A 15,502-nucleotide genomic window follows, 5' to 3' on the forward strand; every position below is an offset into this window, starting at 1 on the left:
TGCGAATGTGGTTAGTTATAATATTTGCTGAAAACTTGAATGCTGGCTTTACATATTTACACGAAGAAAGGGGAAACAGAGTTTGTAAAAGTTTTTCTTTATCACTTTCAGTTTGTCAACTGAAGGTTTAAACTTGGGGGAGTTGATACGTCTCCAACATATCTACTTTTCCAAACACTTTTGCCCTTATTTTGGACTCTAACTTGCATGATTTGAATGGAACTAACCCGGACTGACGCTGTTTTTAGCAGAATTACCATGGTGTTATTTATGTGCAGGAGCAAACGATCTCGGAATGACCTGAAACTTCACGGAGCCACTTTTCAGAAAATAAGAAAAATACCTGCAAAAGATGAAGGCCAGGGGCCCCACCACCTTGCCACGAGGGTGGGGGCGCGCCCCCTACCTCATGGCCCCCCTGTTGCGTCTCCGACTCCAACTCCATATATTGAGTTTTGGGGAGAAAAGAATCATAGAGAAGAAATCATCGCGTTTTACGATACGGAGCCGCCGCCAAACCCTAAAACCTCTCGAGAGGGCTGATCTGGAGTCCGTTCGGGGCTCCGGAGAGGAGAATCCGTCGCCATCGTCATCATCAACCATCCTCCATCACCAATTTCATGATGCTCACCGCCGTGCGTGAGTAATTCCATCGTAGTCTTGCTGGACGGTGATGGGTTGGATGGGATCTATCATGTAATCGAGTTAGTTTTGTTAGGGTTTGATCCCTAGTATCCAGTATGTTCTGAGATTGATGTTGCTATGACTTTGCTATGCTTAATGGTTGTCACTAGGGCCCGAGTGCCATAATTTCAGATCTTAACCTATTATGTTTTCATCAATATATGAGTGTTCTTGATCCGTTAACCCCGAAGTGACAATAATCGGGATACTTACCGGTGATGACCGTAGTTTGAGGAGTTCATGTATTCACCATGTATTAATGCTTTGTTTCGGTTCTCTATTAAAAGGAGGCCTTAATATCCCTTAGTTTTCGTAAGGACCCCGCTGCCACGGGAGGGTAGGACAAAAGATGTCGTGCAAGTTCTTTTCCATAAGCACGTATGACTATATTCGGAATATATGCTTACATTATATCAATGAATTGGAGCTAGTTCTGTGTCACCCTAGGTTATGACTGTTACATGATGAACCGCATCCGGCATAATTCTCCATCACTGATCCATTGCCTACGAGTTTTCCATATATTGTTCTTCGCTTATTTACTTTCCCGTTGCTATTGCTATCATCACTACAAAATACCAAAAACATTACTTTTACTACTGTTACCTTTTGCTACCGTTACTACTACTATCATATTACTTTTGCTACTAAACACTTTGCTGCAGATATTAGGTTTCCAGGTGTGGTTGAATTGACAACTCAGCTGCTAATACTTGAGAATATTCTTTGGCTCCCCTTGTGTCGAATCAATAAATTTGGGTTGAATACTTTACCCTCAAAAACTGTTGCGATCCCCTATACTTGTGGGTTATCACAGGCTTCTATAAGAGAATGAAAATCTCTCTTTTTACAATAAAATGCGAACCGCGCGGAGCCCATCCTTTCCGTTTTCTGCCGCCCCGTGTGAATCAGCAAGGACCACCTTGCAAGGCTAAATACTCTTGGGTGACCGATGGCGAAGTAGTACCGTGAGGGAAAGGTGAAAAGAACCCCCAGTGGGTAGTGAAATAGAACGTGAAACCGTGCTAAGCTCCCAAGCAATGGGGAGTATGGGGGGGGGGAGTGATCTCTGACCGCGTGCCTGTTGAAGAATATTGTCCGTATTTTTTTGACATTTCAAAATGTGTTTTCTATATACTCCCCCTGTAAACTAATATAAGAGCGTTCAGATCACTAATTTAGTATTCTAAACGATGTTATATTAGTTTACAGAGGGAGTATTTTTCTTAATAGGTGTATCTACACCTACAAGTCTCTTCTTTACTAATACTCACACTAATATAAGATCTTTTAGATCATTAATATAGTAAGCTAAACGATCTTATATTTCTTTACAAACGAGTATGTCCCGTTAATAAGATTATCCAAATTTCTTGGATTGTAATCATCTATAACAAAAACCGGTACATTGTCAAGATTTACAGATTAATATTATTTTATCATCCATGGGTACTATTAACATGTCGTCGAACTTAAAATTAATAACCCAAATGGTATCTATATGCATAAACAGTATCTAATAATTCAATTATCTGTGGCCAGTTGCAACAGTGAAGAGGCAATAGGGATGATCATTTATAAATTTGATCAATCATCATGGTAAAATCTCATAGGGCATAAACTACATGTATAAAAGAAGATCAGGGACATACTTTCTCTTCAATGTATCTTGTACGCGATCTCGTACTTCGGAGAGTCGGTGTGGTCGCGTGGTCGCATGAGCGGCAACGACGTGGTTATCTCCGGCAGTCCGGCATTCGTCCGATTCAGTCCTGCTCCGACTCTAGGCAATGGCGCCATGCACGCACAGGAGATGAGTATCGATCGCCACGCAGCGGGCGATCATTTCTCTCGCTTCTAGCATCTGTTCGGCAGCGTATGATCTGGAAAAAAATTATATGAGACCAGGTCTCACGGTTAGCAGGTGAGACCCGTCCTGATGGATGACACGTGGCACTCACAAATCATGAAGCATCTAATCTCTCTCCTCCTCTGATTTTAAGTGGGGGTGGGGATGCTTTGTGATTTGTGAATGTCACGTGTCATCCATCAGGATAGGTCTCGCGTGAGACCTGGTCCCATAGAATTCTTTTCCGCTGGTTGTACGCTAATACTCCTGTGGATTAAGGAAATCAGTAGCGATTGTCTTTCAATAATAACGACCCCTAATTACTCGTACACAATAATTGTTTTGTTTCTCAATCGTGCCCGGGTCCCGCAAGGAAGAATGGCCCAGACATCATCCGCTTAAACTGAAACCCATGGCGTGAGCTAAAACTGATGGCTAGATATTTAAAACGCAGATGAAAAGGACGAAAATCTTTGCACCGAGGCACAACGAGCGAACCAGATGACAAGCTCGACGAAGATCAATCAGAACCAGAATAGCAGGTAGAGTAGCAAGGTTTATAGTACTACATTGTTTGCTGGTGTTGCTCCTTTGCTGCTACTGTCCACTGCTATAAGGGAAATACGATATGGCATCTATGAGGAAAGGGAAGCAAGACTATCTTCACTGGGTGGTATTGCTAGAGAGGGAAATACCAAAGTGACAAATTCTAGTATCCTATGATGTATTTTCTATTTTGCATACACCATGAGGAGTTGAGGAGGTTGATGATAATTCAGGACTTGAAAAGAGGCATGGAGGCAATGAGGCAACCAATAGGGCAATATTTTGATCTCATCTCACACATTCCATTACATTTTGTCTTTATTACATGCCATTTCATTAATTATTTAAATATGCACCCCATATTGATGTATTGTTGTTTTTAAAAATTGGCGTATCCCGCATCGTCGTATTGGTGCTTCAAATTATCATATACACACAGCCGCGCATCGAACCTTCAAAATTTCATACAGCCCTCTACGTCGACGCGCCAGTCGCCGGCAGGCTGGGTGCCTGCGGTCATGGCGGCCAGCTCGTCGCCTGGCATGGGGACACACAGGGATGCCCAGCTTGCCCGGAGTCCTCCAACTTTGCGGCATGAGCTGTGATGCGTCCAACATGTTCGCCAGCACCGCGTGGTCTGCCTCCTTCCCCAAGGACATGTCAGAAACGCTAGTGCCGCTGCCGTCAGTCTGCTAGCCGACCCGGCGTTCAGGAATGGCTAACGTTCCATGGCCGCTCGGCCCGACGCCGATGGGATCACTCCGGTGATGTGCAAACGGGGTCCATTCACATGGTTGAGCCGAGGAACTATGAGCACTAGTAGGAAACAGGGTACTAGACCCGGTTACAGAGAGCCTTTAGTTCCGGTTCTGAAACCAGGACAAAACAGATGGAACTAATGCCCAAAACCTTTTATTCCCGTTGGCTTACGAACCAGGATCAAAGGAGGTCCACGCGGCCGTTGTGCGGCGTCCAGGCAGGAGGACCTTTAGTCCCGGTTTGTAAAGGCAGCCACACGTCAACAGCTCGCAGGCGCTGGGTTTTTTTATTGAAGGGGGGGGGGGGTTGAAGGGTTAAGTTAGGGGACTCCTATTGTGTTAGGTAGCTAATTGAGAGAAATGGCCTCTCTTTCTTCATGCTTGGTCAACGCTAGCTACTATACATATAGAGAGAACTCGATGTTAGCTAGTAAGAAAATGAAGGAACCATTAATTACACAACATCGTGATCATGAACATATATAGAGAAGGCGACCACTTTTTCTCCGTGCTTGATCGAACAACAAGTTTTCGTATATCTATCCAACGCTACTACATATATACAATATAACATCCTGACATCATCAAGCGCAAACTCCCATTGGACTTCCGTATGGTATTCTCCCTTCTCATTTATGACGTGGTCAAGAAAGAATCCCAACAATTCCTTTTGTAGTCCTCGTATTTGATCATGTGGTAGGAGTTCATCCCGCATCTGCCAGATCTAATTTAAAGAAGGGGGTCAATACATATATATGAATGAAACTCAACACAATTGACGGTAATAAAATAAAATTGTGAATATTATTGTTTACGTGCTTGAAATAGTTTGTCAGACAAGCCCCACTCAAAGGTCGAGTGGCGAATGAACTCACAAACGTAGTATTCACATAAATTATTCCCGCATTCATGCCACAAGCACTTTACGGGAATAGACTTAAATCAAACTGATAATCAAGCATCATAAATGGTATTGATGAAACTAGAATCAATGAGAGATGCGCGAAACTAGCTAGTACTACTTACTGTGGGTTTTGTAAATCTCAGCTCCTTTTGCACTCTGGGTTATGAGAATAAGGAAATGAATGAAAGTTGTCGATATGGTGCGATAATGATTGAACTTACCTCTGGAGCATTGCAGTCATGTTCGCATATTCCTGGGGATCTTTACGTCTCGAGTTTAAGACAGTTACTACTCCCTCATCAAGCTTAATGGATAGCAGAATAAAGTGAAACCTACGCACACATAACTCATCAATTACATTACTTAACCTCGAGTAAGTGAAACCGAATATGCACAAAACAATAACACACACTTGAAGTTATTAGGAAATAGTATTTTCCCTTTGTTTTGATGTTGAAGGAACGATTCTAGGAAGTTTTCCTCAGTATCTTTGACTCTATTTTGTATCATAAATTCATTTATGGTATTTAGGCTAGTGAACCCAATTTCATAGATTTGTTCTTTTTGCATTCGACGATCTACAATCTGCATAATATAGTGAGGATAATTATATATACATGCAATAAACGAGCTGAGCTAGAGACTTAGTTACAGAATTAATACTTACATACTGTAGCAAGTCATGAGTTGTTTGTCCAGGGCCTTTTGATTGAATAACTGAAATAACTCCACAAATTCAACAGGCACACTACAAGAAACTTGTTAATACATGATAGTCCTCGTTCGTCATAGATCAGCCAAAATCTGTCATGCGTCCAAATCCATGACGAAATTGAAATCCCTCATGTATATCGCGTCATAATTTTACCTCGTACCTGCCATGACGACTCTTGTCCATCATGGATCTACACCAGGCCCGCCAAGCCCAAACTAGGTTGTGACGGAACAAACCGTCACCAATTTACATGACGTGAATGCAACAGTGGACCTAACAAGCCGTCTACGTGGATCTGACGTGGAGATGAACATGGCCCATGTTGTAACTAGCCCAATTAGGGATTTGCCCAATAATTTTGGTGTACAATCCAACCGATTAGTTGTTTATCTTTGTCCTGCCCTGTTTGTTTAGTCCAACCCATTAGCCCCATTTTTTGTACAGCCTATTTTCTCGATACAACACAATTTACAACAAGACAACCAAACTACATTCCTTCAAAAAATAGAAATAGTTTACATGACAATACAGATTTCCAACAATCTAATCTGATTTGAAAAAGCAAAGCTAATATCAAAACATCACGAGCATATCTAGAAAGCACTATAAGTTTTTTTAAAGAGTGAGTTACATGGCTTAAAATAAAATGCACTGCTAACATATTTTAATCTCCAACGACAGCAACGATTGAAGGCAGCTATCCGAAGCCAAGTAATTCCTGCTAAAAAACTTCAATCTCCAGTAACATGGATTAACTACCAAACCTGTGTAGAATCACAACACATTCAAAATTATAATATTTTATAAAAGCAAGCTCCCAAATGAATCCAAATAGTAATATTAGTTGATTTTCCAAGCAATCACCTGTGGGCACACCACTACTATACTAAGGTACCACGTAAATGTGGGCAACACATGTGAAAACAAGCATAACTACTCCAAAGAAAAGTGTGTCAAATGAAAGTATAATCAAGTTTGCCTACAAGTGACAAGTAACAAACACACATCACAGAACTAAAAGTGCAGCAGTTGGTTCAGCCATTGGTTCTGGACTGAACAAACAGTAAGTGTGTGGGGATAACCAGACTGGGAGCTGTCTATTTTCTAGCCTAGCAAACAAACATGAGATTTCTCAAAGAAGAATGCAAACAAACATGATACAGACAAGTACTTAGTTTTTTTTGTGAGAGGAAGTTGTGTGCTTGTACAGGTATGTAGTTTATCTGGATAAACATTTTTGTACTCTAAAAGAAATGTGAACAAAAGTGAGAGAGACAAGCACTTAGTTTTTTATGTGAGAGGAAGTTGTGTGCCTGTACATGTATTTAGTTTATCTGGATCAAACATTTCTGTACTCTAAAAGAAATGTGAACAAAAGCGAGAGAGACAAGCACTTAGTTTTTTTAGTGAGAGGAAGCTATGCGTGCCTATACAAGTACTTGGTTTTTCTGGATTAAAATTTTCTATACAAGCAATCAGCTGAAAATTAGACACTCACTAGTAGAAAACGGGCCATTAGCACCGGTTTGTAAGGGCCTTTAGTGCCGGTTATGGAACCGGCACTAACGTTTCGGCACTAAAGGCCCCCCCCTCTAGTACCGGTTCAGCACGAACCGGTGCTAAAGGGGAACCACGTGGCACGAGCCAGCTCCGGGGGCCGGGAGCCCTTTAGTACCGGTTGGTAACACCAACCGGTACTAAATGGTTGTGGGTTTTTGTTTTATTTTGTATTTTTCAATTAAATTTGTGTTATCAATTTAATTTAGGATTGTTTTACGTTATAATGAGTTGTAGTCGTCGTCATCATCATCATCATCATCGCATATTAATAAATAAATAAACTCTAGCTAGCTAAAAATCATCGTAGTCGTCTAATTACCACTATTTAATCATCATAGTCATTACCGCGCTAGCTATCTAATCATCATCAATGCTGGCTAGCTTAAAGAGGAAACATTCACTTTGTAACAGAAGCAAAGATATCATCAAGTTCAACATAATCGTCACCAAGATCGAAGTTCAGGACACGGACATGAGACAAGTACTAATTAAGAGCATGAACTAGTAGCTACTGATCCTGCTGCTCCCTCTCAGGTAGAATAGCATAGAACATGTATAGCTCTCCTGATTCATCATACTGGAGCATGCAGATGAATCTGTCTCCTAAACTTGGGTTGCGCTTCACCTTACTGCCCCCTAGTACTTCTCTGCGATCGTTAACAATTTTGCTCCAATCTTTCACTATTAAGCATTCTTCGCTTTCAGAAATCCTGAATGCACTCATGTGCAATGTAGGAAACCTTGGTCGTAAGCTAACCATTGACATGCGACCTTTTGTCTCGATCCACTGAGGCACAACTGTCATCGGAAGTCCCTGTTGAACAACATCGTATAGTAATTAATATACTAAGCAATGAAAGTTTAGCTTCAAAAATAATGTATGCAAAAGATGCACTAATTAAGGACAAATATTTAAAATCTTACCATCTTTTGATTATAGATGTGACCGTAGTTCAATACGATCACCATTGGTCGCACGTTTTGAGTACTAACATTTCTAAGTTTAGGAAAAAAAATTGTCTTGACAGTATTAAGATCCTCAAGCCATGAAACATAATGACTTATCTCCTCGCAGTTTAGTTGAGCCCCGGCGCAGTAGTAGGTCCTGTCTACCAAGCGCCGGATATGTTTGCTTGAACCGAAATAAGCTGACAATACAAATTAATTGTCAACTATTTTTGAATAAACTGTATGAAAGACATAAACATATGCATGCATGATTGAGAAAAACTCACCAAATGGTAGAACTGGAGGCGTTTGCACATCGACCCAGATGTCTATATTACCTTCAATATCATCTTCCGGACGAATATCAAAGGTGATAACCATATCAGGCTCAAATGCATAAGCCTTGCATAGTGCTTGCCAAGTTTTGCATTCAAAATGGGTGTATGTGTCTCCATTATATAATTTGACGTTGAAAGTATACCCATGCTCCGTCTTCAAGTAAACTCTCTTTACCTCCATATCATCTATAGCACTAAAACCTATCTTATCCAAGACAAAAATTCTTGCATGGCAGGGGATGCGCTATAGTAGAATAGTGAAAATTTAAAATTATAAGTTGAAGCAAATGAAGCATAAGTTTTGCATTCAAATAATAATTGACAAAGTGACTTACTGTATCAACTTCGAATGTCTCATCCAGCTTGATGCTGAAGCGCCTACCATCAACAAGGAAATTTTGGTCGCACAGGCCGCGCTGGTCTTCACAGTGTTCGCACAAAATAAAATCTTTTTCGTCGTCAGATGACATTTCCTATGTTCATATAGGTGAAACATTAAACACCTATATCTAGCCAAATATATATTCATCTAACATTTGACATTAATATATCTAACTATATATTCAATTGACATTACTATATATTTAACTTTTTTATCTAATTCATCTAACATTCGACATTAATCTAACATTTATATAAACTCAAAATATATAAAAAATTAAATAAACAGAAAAACTCATTAACAAATAATATTTTAATTAGATCATCAAATCTCAGATACCTAAATTTTTCTTACTAAAAATAAACTAGTTATATTAATTATTGAACTAGTTCAAATCTCATATACCTAAATTTTTCTTACTAAAAATAAACTAGTTATATTAATTATTGAACTAGTTCAAATCTCATATACCTAAATTTTTCTTACTAAAAATAAACTAGTTATATTAATTATTGAACTAGTTCAAATCTCATATACCTGAATTTTCTTACTAAAAATAAACTAGTTATATTAATTATTGAACTAGTTCAAAATCTCATATACCTAAATTTTCTTACTAAAAATAAACTAGTTATATTAATTATTGAACTAGTTCAAATCTCATATACCTAAATTTTCTTACTAAAAATAAACTAGTTATATTAATTATTGAACTAGTTCAAATCTCATATACCTAAATTTTCTTACTAAAAGTAAACTAGTTATATTAATTATTCAACTAGTTCTAATCTCTAGTTCGACAATCTTTCTATCTAGCTAATTCATCTAACATTCGACATTAATCTAACATTCGATCATCTAATTAACTTTTCTGAAAAACAGAAAATAAGAAAAAAAATATGTGTGTATGTGTGTGTATATGTATATGTGTGTACGTATGTGTGTACGTGTGTGGTATATGCATGTGTGTGTGTGCATGCGCGCCGCCCCGTACGTACGAGCGGGGGCACCGGCGTACGGGGCGGGGGCGCCGGCGTTCTGGGCGGCGGCGGGGACGGACGGCGGCGCGCGGCGTTCGGGGCGGACGGCGCGCGGCGCGGCGGCCGGGTACGCGCGAGGAGAGAGCGAGATACGTACGGACGGCGACGCAGGACGACAACGGGACCGCGTCGCGGGACGACGACGGACGACGGCGCGCGGCGTTCGGGGCGGCGGCGGGGACGACGACGACGACGACGGGCGACGGGCGGCGACGACGGGAGCGGCGCGCGAGAGGTTGACGAAAGAAGTGGGGAGATGTAACTGAAATTTCGTAAGTGCTGTATATATAGGGTGAGCCTTTAGTACCGGTTGGAGCCACCAACCGGTACTAAAGGCCTACTTTGGCCAGGCAAAGAGGCGGGAAGAGCAGGCCTTTAGTACCGGTTGGTGGTTCCAACCGGTACTAAATGGGGGGCCTTTAGTATCGGTTGGAGCCACCAACCGGTACTAAAGGCCTTGCGCTGCCACCCCAAAGTTTAGTCCCACCTCGCCCGGCGAAGGGCAGCCGCACTGGTTTATAAACCCAACCGCGGCTACCTCTTCGAATTCCTCTATATAGCAGGCTTCTGGGCCTAATTAATTAGGGCACGCTGCCCTGTGGGTCTGCTGGCCCTCCTGGGCCTGCATTTGCACACCCTAGGTCTGGTAGACCCACAAGGCAGTGTGCCAACAATTTTGCTATATAGTTTTTTCTTTTCTGCATTGCTTATTTTCTTTTATTTATTTTTGAGTAGTTTTTATATAGTTTTTTCTTTTCTGCATTATTTATTTTCTTCTATTTATTTTTGAGTAATTGTTTTGTATGGTTTTTTTATTTTCTGCATTATTTATTTTTGTATAGTCCAAAACCCTGATACTCGGAAAGAGTTTGTTCAATTTGTACACGAAGTGCGTCCAGTTTTTGCCGTGACCCTCTCTACTCTTCCGCGCATGCTATGCGGGTGATATGATGATACCATGCCAAGTTTCAACATTTTCAGGATTTATTTTGTAGTGATTTTCAATTTCACGGTCATTTAGCTCTCTAAACAATTAGGTAAATGACCGAAAAACAACAAATGATGTCAGAACATGTTCGAAATTGATGACGCCGCTTTAAATGCTGCATACTGAACACAAAAGAAGTCCGAAGTTTAAATAAGTTATTAAAAATAAAAAAGAGGTGCAATGCTGGTTAATTTGCTTCAAGCCATTCGGAATAGTGTAGACTGCACTGCACATAGCTCAGTGCAATCTATGCTATTCCGCAAGGCTTGAAGCTAATCAACATGTAGGTGAGCATTGCAACTCTTCGTCATTGTCTGTGCACTCACGGCTTATAAACCGCTCATACTGCCTCTCTCTTGGCGAAGATCACAAAATAGTTTGGTTAAATTGCATTACTTGTAAGTCCAGTTAACATGGATGCTTATGATGCAAGAGCAACAGCAAAAGTGAAAATTTGGCACAAATAGGTAGTTGTGTAACTAAAATAGGTAGGAGGAGAGATAGCTCTTATGTCACAAAAAAGAAGTTGTATCAAACCTTTTATGTCGGATCTAGAACAAACCAATCGGTATCGCCATCATACAGCCCAACCGTGGCTCGTGATGCATATATATGCATATCAAATGCACGGTTGGATGTATGATGGCGAATCCGAATGATTTGTATTCAGTCGATGAACTGGTAGATGTATGCAGTCGATGAACTGGTAGATGTATGTAGTCGATGAACTGAAAGACTTATGCAGGGAAGGCGAGAGGTGGGCTAGCTATATATAGGGTCGTCTGGCTCACAAAGTGATTGTGGTAGTTTCGATCCAACGACTCACATGAGCTAGGAAGAAACACACCCTTGATCCAACGACTCGCAAGAGCTAGAAAGAAACACACGATCCGTGTGATTCTTCCTGATTGGTGGGATGCACATTAGTACCCACTCCGGACTCCGAAACCCTGATACTCGGAAAGAGTTTGTCCAGTTTGTACACGAAGTGCGTCCAGTTTTTGCCGTGACCCTCTCTACTCTTTCGCGCATGCTATGCGAGTGATATGATGATACCATGCCAAGTTTCAACATTTTCAGGATTCATTTTGTAGTGATTTTCAATTTCACGGTCATTTAGCTCTCTAAACAATTAGGTAAATGACCGAAAAACAACAAATGATGTCAGAACATGTTCAAAATTGATGACGTCGCTTTAAATGCTGCATACTGAACACAAAAGAAGTCCGGAGTTTAAATAAGTTATTAAAAATAAAAAAGAGGTGCAATGGTGGTTAATTTGCTTCAAGCCATTCGGAATAGTGTAGACTGCACTGCACATAGCTCAGTGCAATCTATGCTATTCCGCAAGGCTTGAAGCTAATCAACATGTAGGTGAGCATTGCAACTCTTCATCATTGTCTGTGCACTCACGGCTTATAAACCGCTCATACTGCCTCTCTCTTGGCGAGGTGGGACTAAAAACAGCTTGCCATAAACTCATTAGTACCAGTTCGTGGTAAGAACCGGCACTAAATGGTGATGGTGGGGCCATAGCCTGACCGCAGGCTGATGCAGCCTCTTTAGTACCGGTTCGTGGCATGAACCGGTACTAAAGGTTCGCCACGAACCGGTACTATTGATCGCCGCCACGAACCGGCACTAATGTACACATTAGTGCCGGCTCTAATTCAAACCGGCACTAATGTGCTTCACGTTTGACCCTTTTTCTACTAGTGACTGTACCACACCATTCCTTAACAAACAAGAATGTTAGTAAAGAAGTTATAGACTAACTTCAAGATAATTAACACAATTTGGGCATAAACATAGGCTTGTACAGAATATATTAACTCAATGTTTAAATCGGAATCAGCGCCGAAGGATTTTTCATCTAACTCGATGTTTATGCTGCAATTTCATCTCAAAGCACCAACAAATACAGTACTAAACAATACTTGCTTGCCAAGTGAACTTCAAATGGCATGCAAAATATTAACACAGAATATGATACAGTTTCACTGAGAGACCTCCCACACTAATAGTTTAATTGTGGAGTACTAAGCGTATTACTTGTTATTACATGAAAAATTCAAAATCTGTACTGTCAGACTCAGAACCCATGAACACCAAAAGATAGCAACTCTAGTGGAGTATCAATAAAATGCATAACATCAGGGAGATTGTACAATGCAGATTTTATGCACACAAAAATATCTGTACAGTTATAATTTTACTGGAGCCACACAACAGTCCACATCTTGAACAGCTCAAAATCTACAGCCTGAATAATTCACATCAAGAATGGAACGGTATGAAGCTCACCCTGTTCTGCTCGAGGACTGTGGCATCGGCGTCGATCAGGTGGGAGATGTACTGACTATAAGTCAAAAACGTGAACTACCACACAGCTTGTCTTCTTCTGCAGACATATCTTTTACGCACACATGTGTTATTTCAGTGTTATTGAACCTTAAACAACAAATATAAGTCAAAAAAATGTACCAACAAGAAAACTCTTAACCAGATTCAGGACTTTCTCAAGTTGTTGGCTGCTTGTCTTGACTGCCGATGGCACTGCTTGTGCTGGCCAAGAGAAATGGCCGTGGTTGTTCACATGCTGATCTCCCCTGGGGATGGATGGATGTTGGGTGTGTGTGTGCACCTACAAAAGGAAGAAAATCAATCACACAAGCACGCAACAAAGCACCCAGCAAGCACACACGTAGTACAGCAGCAGCAAGCACACAAGTAGTATGGCAGCAGCAAGCACACATGTAGTATGGTAGTAGCAAGAAAGCGCCCAGCAGACAGGTCGACCACGACAAGCAACAGCACGAGAGCAGGGGTTGGGAATAAGTTACCTTGCTGGCAAGTGACGATGGGCGGCTATGGCGGCGGCGAGGCGACTCCATGCAGCGGCAAGGCAGAAGCTGGCAGAAGCAGCGACTTTATGAACATTGTCTTGAGGAGACACACAATCGATGGAACTTGTCAGTTAGTAATACCTTGCTTTCAACAACAACAAAAGATCCCTGTTTATACGATAACAATACATATCAGTAAAAACAAAAGAATGTCTATGAGCCAATTTTAGACCTGGTAACAGATTATCAGTACAAACTAAAACACGCCATAGCTATACACTAACATTTTCTCTAGAGGATATTTTTACATTGCCTTTTTAAAATCATAATTTTGCTTATTTATCAGATGCATAGTGCGCCTCTGCAAAATATTTATGTGCTCTCCCTTTACAAATCAACGAGGATGGGAAAAATATTACTATTGAGTATAGACGTATGCAGTCACAAAAAATGTCTGGTTTATATGTATAGATCGGGTAGATGAATCAGTGGGCTATGGAAAATGTATCCCTTAAGTGTACTGTTTGGTTGTTTCCAGATTAGTATTATTTTGTTACAAAAAACTATCAGGAAAAGAACAAATAAGAATGCACTCGCCAATGTCCACCCTAAGTTTTCAGAGTTTCAGCTGACTTGCTCTAAGAATATGAAACACAAAGGATCCTCCTCTGTTTGTCTAAGCTAGCTGACTTAGCTATTTCTCCTCTGCTTTAGCCTCTAAATCAGATGTTTTAAAAGCAAACTCTGAATGAACTTTATTTTACTAGCTACACTACATCACAATATTACCTTCGGTGAAATATTACCTCCACAGCATTGCCTTGAGGAGACGCGCGCTACGGATGGAGAAGATGGCCGCGATGATGAGGGGACTAACGTCGGCGTGGCTGGCGGACAATTGGACCCGGCTACAAGGGCCGTCCATCTACTCTGGATCCAGGGCACTGTAGCCACCTCCTGTAACTCGCCTTTGCTCGCCGCCGGATGGAGATGGGTCCGTTCCCGCCGCCGGCAACCTAAGGGACTTCCAAATCCAACACTCCCGCAGCCGGTGACCTCGGGGACTTCCAAATCCGGCACTTTGTCCAGCCGCCGCCACTGCCGCCACGGCTCAGGGGTAGGACCGGGCCGCCATAGCTCAAGGGGGTGGTCTGAATGGGGAGGGGCATGGCGTGGGGTAGTAGGGTAGGGCTCCGATGCGGGGTGGTTCAGCGCTGGCGCCGCCGGCAACGACATGGAGAAGCGCGGGGATGATAGGTGGAGCGGCGGCGGCTGATAGTTGGGGACGGGAGGAGATCGGAGAAGGATATTTAGGGTTAGGCTAGTGTGGATGTGGACTCTATAGTTAAATGGGCTGGCTCCAGATTTTTTACCCCCCGCGTTGGAGAATTGAAATTTTCCTCCTCGCGCCGTCGCGCGCTCTCAGTTTCGCTCTCTTTTTTTATGTATGTGTAATGTTGATTGCATCCGATTAACACGTGGGTCAAACAAAAAACACATACTACTACACGAAACACAAGAGCCATCCATGACAGTCCAAATGGTACATAAAGAAAAAGAGGCTAGGCCCGACTAGGCCCGGTTGATCAATCTGTGACAGTTTTTGTGACGGTCCCTCGGTGTTCGTAGTAAACGAGTTGTCATTTTGAGGCCCATTCGCACTTTGGTAATTAGTGACGGTTTCCATGACGGTTTGCGGGAATGTCATCAGAAATCCATCATGGATTAATAGGTTTCTTGTAGTGGCATCAGGTCGACTCCAATGAAGTTGTGCTGATCTTTAATTCTCATTGAACAACATATAACTCTCTAGAGCATCTAATTAAACAATACATTGAAACTATGTAAAATATTTAAATGCAACAACAAATGCAATCATAATCGCAATTAAGGTAACAATTGATCCAACGGCATAATGATACCAAGCCTCAGTATGAATGTCAT

This window comes from Triticum urartu, chromosome 2A (genome assembly GCF_056163025.1).
Source record: "Triticum urartu cultivar PI428250 chromosome 2A, HENAU_Tu73, whole genome shotgun sequence".
Classification (NCBI taxonomy): domain Eukaryota; kingdom Viridiplantae; phylum Streptophyta; class Magnoliopsida; order Poales; family Poaceae; genus Triticum; species Triticum urartu.